Source organism: Telmatherina bonti (assembly GCF_933228915.1).
Source record: "Telmatherina bonti genome assembly, chromosome: 1".
Classification (NCBI taxonomy): Eukaryota; Metazoa; Chordata; class Actinopteri; order Atheriniformes; family Telmatherinidae; genus Telmatherina; species Telmatherina bonti.
In genome coordinates, this window is record NC_136619.1 from 12,961,581 (window position 1) to 12,971,316 (window position 9,736).

The 9,736-nt window shown below is 39.0% G+C and overlaps 1 protein-coding gene across 1 annotated transcript in view; it reads right to left on the minus strand.

Moving 5' to 3' along the window:
* LOC306768977 (aminopeptidase N-like) overlaps window positions 1–9,109 on the minus strand; it is a gene marked incomplete at its 3' end in the record, with an annotated part of 28,467 nt that extends 19,358 nt beyond the window's left edge. Inside the window, exon 1 of the mRNA XM_079257475.1 lies at window positions 9,029–9,109. The remainder of the gene's footprint in view (window positions 1–9,028) is intronic.
* Between the last annotated feature and the right edge of the window lie 627 nt (window positions 9,110–9,736).

Consider the following 9,736-nt stretch of genomic DNA (forward strand, 5'->3'; position numbering starts at 1 on the left):
CTCATTGCTTATCTACACATAAACATACGTACATGACAACTCTGATGAGACATGTCGCATGTCCTCCTGACTACCAGTAGTTCCATTTGTCCTCTGTGGAGGACCTTTGTAAACCAAATTTTCATCTCCCTGAATGCTACTGAACTGACACCTTTTGGTCTTTAAAGAGGACATTTAGTGCTTTTAAATGGTACCTCATTTGGGGGGGGGGGGGGGGGGGGGGGCTTTGTGAACTGTCTTTCTCTCTTCAAGAAAAATGGCCTCCATTGCAACCAGCATGTTTTATGGGAAGTGCAAAAGTGCATAATACTTTTCTTTGTGCTGATTTTTACTTGAAATTTTGTAGTTATATTTTCATTGAATATCTTATAAAGACATTAAATCGTTTCTTAGATAAATATAACTATATTTTACCACAATATTTAAAAGTTGAAGCAATGTCCTCCGTAGTGGACATTTGAAGTTACAGATTTTTTTTTCCTGGTAGTTATGGTGGAGTTATGTGCAACTTTGAGCTTATCTAACTGAAGTGTGGATTGTGTGAAGATGTGAAGAGCAGCAGGCGTGGCCTTGCGGCTCTGTTAGTACGTAGGGGGATGCTATCATAACACACTAATGATGTGTGATCCCCGCGCTGGCTAACAACTCAGTACAGTCAATGTGAACAACATGAAATCTGGTGGATGCTTTGGCTTGTACTGCGTATGTGGTCATTTGCTGCCTTTGTGCAGCGAGTTCACAGTGATACAACTTCATAACAATGTTATGTTTTAGTCCAACAACCTTGACCTCCCAGTTTTTGTGTGCATGACAGGCAATCGTGTCTTTATGGAAGGAAAGTTGTTTCTCACGTGTTATTAGTACATACAGCTGTTTCTCATTAATCCTCGGTGACAATCTTTTTAGAGGACCATTGTTTACAGAGTCAGTAGAAAGATTTTGGACTGCATGCAGAAGCATGTGCACAAGTACACACGGCTGAAACTATCACAAGTACAATCCGAGTGATTCACATCTCCCTGAAAACAAAGCTGTCTCCTGATTATGAAGCTGCAGGTAAAACTGACTGCAGATGTGAGTGTGTGTGTCTGGCTATCAGAGCACCATCACATGTCTTTATCTCCTTCCCTGGTCTCCATGACATCAGAGAGGATGTTTATAGACTTACAAATAAAAGGGAAATGACAATTACAGGACAAGTGTGAAGAGTTATAGCAGGAGACGCATTGCATCACTGGTGCGCTGGACTGCAGCCACATCAAAATAATACTAAAATCCTTTCACAGCATTCATGTTCAGGTAAACATGACTGTCTGAGATAGTCGGTTAATGAAGACATGCAGTGCTGATGTTCACCCATCCATCCAGTTCAGTGTTGCAGAAAGTTGGCGCCTGTCCCATCAAACATTGGATGAGTACACTCTGGGCATGTCACCAGTTAATGTGCACTGATTGGTCTACATCATTTCAGATGATCTGCAAAGCTGACTGGCTAATTGGCAAAGAGATCTGACTTTTAATATCACAGCTGTCAAGAATGAGGTTATGATTATGGCATTTTGGAATCACAGGTAAATTTTCTGAGGGTTTACCTGCCAGCCTTTTCTCCTGACATGGTTTGTGATCCTCAGGAAGCACATCAGGGAAATAATAATACCCATGCCAGAACAACGGCATGGTAAAAATGACCTCTGACCTCCACAGAAGGCACTCTTTCAGCGTCTTCATCACTTAGGGGTCAGGCCAGGCAGGAGACATCATGTAGCCTGTCTGAGGAAGGAAAAGACCCCCAAAGTGCCACCATGTGGACTGGGACAGTGCTGCCTTCTTCCTGCATAACAACACTGATCTACTGATCAGAAACCAATATGTCTTCAATGATTTTACTTGATAAGTATGCGTTGAATATGGCAGAGAATTTCATTTAAATTAGATTTAGCTTGTTATGATGTGTGTGTGCTGTGTATTGTGTGTATAGAGACCTGCCGGGAGGCCACTGCGTCCATGCATCTGTCTGTGCATTTGTTGTGTATGGATCTGTCTTGCATGTGTTTCAGTATGCAGACATGAGGTGTGTGACATAGACAGACTCTGTTATTTACAGAAGCCTCTCTCAAATATTTTCAGGAGGTTGCCAGATCATTGCAAAACACACAAATACAACATTGTGTCGTGGAAAGTGGAATAAATATTACTTTCTATTTGTGTTGACTGCTGACTAAAAATCAGGAATGAGATTTAATAGATCTTGGATCTTAGCCTGGTCTGGAACAGGCTAAGATCCACAGAGTAAATCTCCATGGTAACTTATGTCATAACATAGCACACTATCCACTGTTGTGCAACCAGGTCACAGTTGAGTTGAGCGAAGATGAACAACATATCTCAGCTAAATCAACTGTCCCTGGTGATGAACAAAAGAAAGCAATGAGCAGCTTTCTCATAATTTCAAACGAGGAGCAGATGTAACAAGCAGTAACTGGAGACTCGGTGTGACACAAACAGGATGTCAGATTAAATATCATCCATTCTCTGCTGCTTATCCAGGGTCTGGTTGCAGCGACAGCAGCCTATGCAGGGAGACATAGACGTCCGTCTCCCCAGCCACATTTGCCAGCTCATCAGGAGGGATCCTGAGGTGTTCCCAGGCATCCCAGATATATAATCCCCCCAGTGTGTCCTGGATCTTCCTCAGGGTCTCCTCTTCACAAGGGGCTGGTTCTTCTCAATGGAGCAGCGGCTCCACCGTGAGCCCCTCCCAGATGACCGAGCTTCTCACACTATCTCTAAGGGTAAGCCCAGACGCCCTGCAAATATGATCACACCGGGCCAGAGTTTGACACGTATGCGAAATACCTTGACCTCATTCTGTTCCGCTGCAACTTCTTTCTAAATAAAATCTATGCCTGCAAAATGTCTAAGTTTCAGCAGCACACAAAATGAAGCTATTTCAGGATGCAGCGATCTGCTGGACAAAAACACTTTTACTCTCAACTCGTCTTTGTCATGATTTTTCCCAGCTGTCCCTGAAGGCATCCTCCTGTGCTGATTAGATGATGGTTTCCACCTGTACCTCCCTCTATTTAAGCAACAAGCCCAGGATTGTTGGTTGTCAGTTTGTCGGATGTGCTCTGTTCGTTCCCAGCCTACATTAACGCTCTTGTTCACCCTGAATTCCTGCCATTTTTTCCGTCTCCCGAGTACCTACCTGCCTGGCGTTTTCCCTTATCTCTTCCCCTCGTAAGTCAACTCGGTGCATGGACCTTGGACTGACTTTTGGATTTGGATTTTGGATACTGGACAAACCCTCAATAATCTCTGGTGAGAGGAACTCCCTTTTTTTTTTTTTTTTTTTGTCTTCTTGGACATCATATCTCCCTGGAGTTGGATTCTCCTTGTGTGCAATTCCACTAACCATCCTGTCGTCACCAGCCAGACCCAGTTTGGATCCTCAAAGGGTACTTCAAGTCCTTCCAGAATCGGCTTCCTCGACCCCAGTAATCGGCAATAAAATCTTTGACCCAGTTCTGAGGTCTCCTGGTTCTTTAGGGTCCCATCTCCTGAGTCGTCAGTCTAATCAGTTTAGTTTCCCAGCTGTGTAATATGTGGCTCTGTATCTTTCAGGCTGCTCAACATAACCCTCCCCATCAGTAGAAAGAAGGAAATAAGCAGTTTTGATGTCTACATGGTGTAACTCTAAAACCAGACTGTGCTGCTATTTGCAGTGAAGAGATTTCATGGCTTCTGGATGGTGAAAGTGTCTCATAATCTATTCCAGCAACCTGGTTGTAGGCTTTGTTCCCTCATTAATCTGTAGCTCTGACTCAAATGAAGTTGTGGCTTCTTTGTAGTGTTTTCTGTTGCTGGCATTTGTACGCCATGTTGTCTTAACACCTAATGTCAATCGCAGCATGCAGTTCTTTAGGTAGTGTATCAACACCAGAGGTGTAGAAAGTAGAAGTCCTGTCCGGCAGCTCTTTCCAACCAGTCACTAAACCAGGTGAATTTAATCAGCTCAGCACCACTGCAAGGTAGATGAGCCTGTTAGTGAAAACATCTGTTCTAAATGTTTGGTAGATCCAAAAACATGGCAGTACTTCTACTTTATCTTTTACTTCTACTTTATACATCTCTGATTAACACAGACCGCACTCTCCAGGTTCCTTCAGATGTCCCATTGTTGTCCCATTTTTGTATCTTTAAAATGCCCATTTTGGAGTCACATCTGGAAAATCTGCTCGTTTCTCTAAACTTCCTCTAGTTTTGTCTAGTGTTATGGGTAGAGAAATGATCCATAAATCTGTTTTTCCCTTAATTTTCACCAATCTCACAAATCTGAAAATTATTAAACTCAAAGCATGTTTTTTTTTTTATTCTAACACATTTAACTTTGAGCCCTCCAACAAATGGATTGTGGGTTTTATAATTAAATCCAGCAGCACTGAATTTGGCACGTGTACATGTGAAGTAGGTAGCATCTCACACAACCACTAATAGAAGCAGAATAAAGTAACGCTCATATTAATGGATATTTCAAGTTAATAGAGGTAGTGAAATTCTTTTTCTTGAGTGCTTGATGACAAGCTGTGAAGTTGTGTTGTTGTTGGATGGGGGTGGGTTTGGGAGTAAACATCACTGTTTAGTAATGCTTGCACAAACCACTTGCGACTTTCATGAATATCAAGATAAAATTCAACTTTGTATCAGTATTTTAGTCTATCTTCCAGCAATCAGTCATAACATAATTGGTATGAATGGATTTTTTTTTGTCTGATGGACTGGTGACCTGTCCAGGGTGTACCCCGCCTCTCGCCCAGTGATTGCTGGAATCGGCTCCAGCTTCCCTTAATTAGACTAAGTGGTTAAGAAGATGGATGGATGGATGGATGGATGGATTTTTTTTTTAAGTTCAGAATTATGAAAAATGCCACTGTCATCACATTATCTGAAAAAAATATGCACCAGAACCTCAAAACCTGTAATGGTAATAACAAATCATTTACAATCATTTTGAAATAACCAAATATTAACAAACAAGAAATAAGGCAGTCTGATCAGTGAAACCTCTGCTGATGGTACATTTGAGTCAGATTTGATCTTATACAAGATATCTGGCATTGAAAAAGGTCTGTCTTATAACTATTACTAAAGTACTTCAATCAATGCCCCAACTGGAAAAGAAGGTAATAAATCTGAAAGCTGCTGAGCATGCATCTTATAAGTTTCAGAGTAGATTGATTGTTGTAGAGTGATTGTTGGTGTAGCCAAGAAAATGGTTTATGGCCTAGCAATCAAATATATTTAATATATTAACCTTTCAATACTAGTGTAACATTACAACATATCAGTATTAGCAAAGACAAACATCATGAACCACATGGGTCTTAGTTAGGCAGCAGGTCCATCATCAAGTCCACATGATCACTAAAGATGTAAAACAAGATAAGCACATGGATGTGGTCATTTTATTCAGTTTTCAATCACTTATCTGAAGCTGATTCAGATTAAAGAATCTGAGTAACATCGAGAAGCTTCTATTCTACTGTATGTTATGCTTTAATCAGGTTTACATGATTTTCTGGGTCTGTTTTGCTTGTGTGGGGTCTCCTCCTTACAGCAGAAAGGGGAACAGAAGATGCTAGTAAAGACATGGGAATTGATGGCTGCTTTGAAGGTAGTGAGGCGCTTGCAGAGAAGAAAGAAGAGGAGCGGCAAAACAGTGATAAGCTGAGCAATGCTGAACAGTGTTGGATGAACCAGCACTGCAGCCAGAGAACCCATTTAGCCATTTAGAAGTTTAACTAAGACCATATTTATTATCTTTGTCTCATACGACTGGAAAAGTATGCATGAGCGCCATTAATTAAGTCAGCATAGGCCAACCACGATGGCTTGTACGTAGGTCTCAGTTTTGTGCCATTCCCCGATGACAAGTATTTTATAAAGTTTTATCAAGCAGAGTTGTCTCTTGATTTATCGGCATGGAGAACTGTGAGTAGGCTGATGAGGAAAGAAGAAAAACGTTTTAACGTGAGTATGAGATGCAAAAATAGACCTAAAATATCTTTATCAGTTCTGAAAACATTTCCATTGGGATTTGTTTTTGCTACCTATCTGAAGTCGGAGATCATGTTTGGCCGTGTTGGTTTGTCTGTCTGTCAGTCTGACTGTCAGTCGGTTCCCAACATGACTAAAAGTTGAAGCGGAAAGCTGAAAAAGGAACAAGTGACCACTCTCGAAAAAAACACGAAAGTATCCTTTAAAGGACACATCTGAACAAATTAAATTTTAAAAAAGAGGCCAAAACACACTGTAACACATTGTAACGCACAAAAAACACACTGTAGCACATGACAAAAACACACAAACACATTAAAAACACACTGTAGCACACTAAAAACACACTGTAACTCACTGTAAAACACACTGTAACACATTGTAAAAACACACTGTAACACATTGTAAAAACACACTGTAACACATTAAAACACACTAACACATTAAAACACACTGTAACACATTAAAACACACAAACACATTAAAAACACACTAACACATTAAAAACACACTGCAACACACGGTAAAAACACACTGTAAAACACGGTAAAAACACACTGTAAAACACGGTAAAAACACACTGTAACACAGGATAAAAACACACTGGAACACATTAAAAACACACTAGAACACATTGTAAAAACACACTGCAACACACGGTAAAAACACACTGTAAAACACACTGTAACACACTGTAAAAACACATTGTAACACATATTAAAACACACTGTAACACATTGTAAAAACACACTGGAACACATTGTAAAAACACACTGGAACACATTAAAACACACTGGAACACAGTAAAAACACACTGTAACACACAGTAAAAACACACTGTAACACATGATAAAAACACACTGGAACACATTGTAAAAACACACTGCAGCACACTGTAAAAACACACTGTAACATATTAAAACACACTGTAACACACGGTAAAAACACACTAACGCACTGTAACACATGATAAAAACACACTAACACACTGTAACACATGATAAAAACAGACTGGAACACATTAAAAACACACTGGAACACATTGTAAAAACACACTGCAACACAGTAAAAACACACTGTAAAACACACTGTAACACACTGTAAAAACACATTGTAACACATATTAAAACACACTGTAACACATTAAAAACACAGTGGAACACATTGTAAAAACACACTGGAACACATTGTAAAAGCACACTGGAACACATTGTAAAATACACTGGAACACATATTAAAACACACTGGAACACAGTAAAAACACACTGTAACACAGTAAAAACACTGTAACACATGATATAAACACACTAACACTGTAACACATGATAAAAACACACTGGAACACATGATAAAAACACACTGGAACACATTAAAAACATACTGGAGCACATTGTGAAAACACACTGCAGCACACGGTAAAAACACACTGTAAAAACACACTGTAACACATATTAAAACACACTGTAACACATATTAAAACACACTGTAACACATAAAAAACACACTGCAACACATTGTAAAAACACACTGCAACACATTGTAACACATATTAAAACACACTGTAACACATATTAAAACACACTGTAACACATAAAAAAACACACTGCAACACATTGTAAAAACACACTGTAATACACTGTAAAAACACACTGTAACACATTGTAAAAACACACTGCAACACACTGTAGTACAGTAAAAACACACTGTAACACATTGTAAAAACACACTGTAACACACTGTAAAAACACACTGTAGCACATACTAAAACATACTGTAAAACACACTGTAAAACACATGGTAAAAACACACTGTAAAACACACTGTAACACGGTAAAAACACACTGCAACACATTGTAAAAACACACTGTAACACACTGTAAAAACACACTGTAACACATACTAAAACATACTGTAAAACACACTGTAAAACACATGGTAAAAACACACTGTAAAACACACTGCAACACATTGTAAAAACACACTGCAACACATTGTAAAAACACACTGTAACACATTGTAAAAACACACTGCAACACACTGTAACACAGTAAAAACATACTGTATCACATTGTAAAAACACACTGTAACACACTGTAAAAACACACTGTAACACATACTAAAACATACTGTAAAACACACTGTAAAACACACGGTAAAAACACACTGTAAAACACACTGTAACACGGTAAAAACACACTGCAACACATTGTAAAAACACACTGCAACACATTGTAAAAACACACTGCAACACATTGTAAAAACACACTGCAACACACTGTAACACAGTAAAAACACACTAACACATTGTAAAAACACACTGTAACACACTGTAAAAACACACTGTAACACATACTAAAACATACTGTAAAACGCACTGTAAAACACACGGTAAAAACACACTGTAAAACACACTGTAACACAGTAAAAACACACTGTAACAGATGGTAAAAACACACCGTAACACATTGTAAAAACACACTGCAACACACGGTAAAAACACACTTCAACACACGGTAAAAACACACTAACACACTGTAACACGATAAAAACACACTAACACACGGTAAAAACACACTAACACACTGTAACACATGATAGAAACACACTGGAACACATTGTAAAAACACACTGCAACACATTGAAAAAACACACTGTAAAACACACTGTAACACACGGTAAAAACACACTGTAAAACACACTGGAACACTACATGAAAAGGCTTGCTCCTTGTAAACACCTTTGCAGTGTGGAATTGTTCATGTCAACTTCCAGGCAGTATTTTAATGTTTGATAACATCACATACTTTGTGATCGCCTGCAGCATGTCCCACTACAGCAGAATTACCATAAAACTAATTTTCATACAAGCCTTATTTAAACCTGAACCCCTAGAAAGATGGGCAAAATGCACTGCCAGCTTCAAAACCTTAATTACACACAACATGCTATGACAAGAAACAACCTTTCTTACCTCACTTGAAGTCAGTTTTGTCTCAGTGAAATTGGGGGCCTTTCCACAAGCAGCTTGTAGAACATTAAAGCAGTGTTTTCCCGTCCAACGACACTCACTTCTTAGTCTGGTGCAGCAGGATGTTGTGTAATCCTTCACCACAGCAGCATACAATTTCTGTCAACTCAAGACATCTTGGAACTTGTTCTGTCATGTCTTGAGGAGTATTATGTGTAAATGTTTTCAAATATGAATATTTTTTACCAAATCTTTCATTGTAGTGTGGGACATTCCCTGTATTTTCTTAAGCAAGGGAAGTTATTGAATTTCTGTGTTTTTATAACAAATCTTTATTAGTTTATAGAGTTTGAGATGCACCACGCAGAGAGGCACGAATGCTTCACAGTTCAGAGACATTACTGAAGTGACTACAAGTGGCTCTGAGAGTCAGATCCTTAAATGCAACAAGCTATCTAATCTCAAGTTCAAAAGATTCCAAAATCTTTCTCATTTATTAATTTTTCAGACTCCCTGGTACAATGTTAAAATGCTCAATAGGATTTTTTGGATCATAGGACGGGATAATACAAAGATCAGACTGTAAAACACTTCAGAGGTCTGGTTTGCTTTCCAAGAACAACAACCTCTGCACGCGTGCCATTTTTATCTTTTGCCAAATGTAGGAATGATATAACCTGAGCTATTTCTCAAACGGAGCAGTTATGCAGA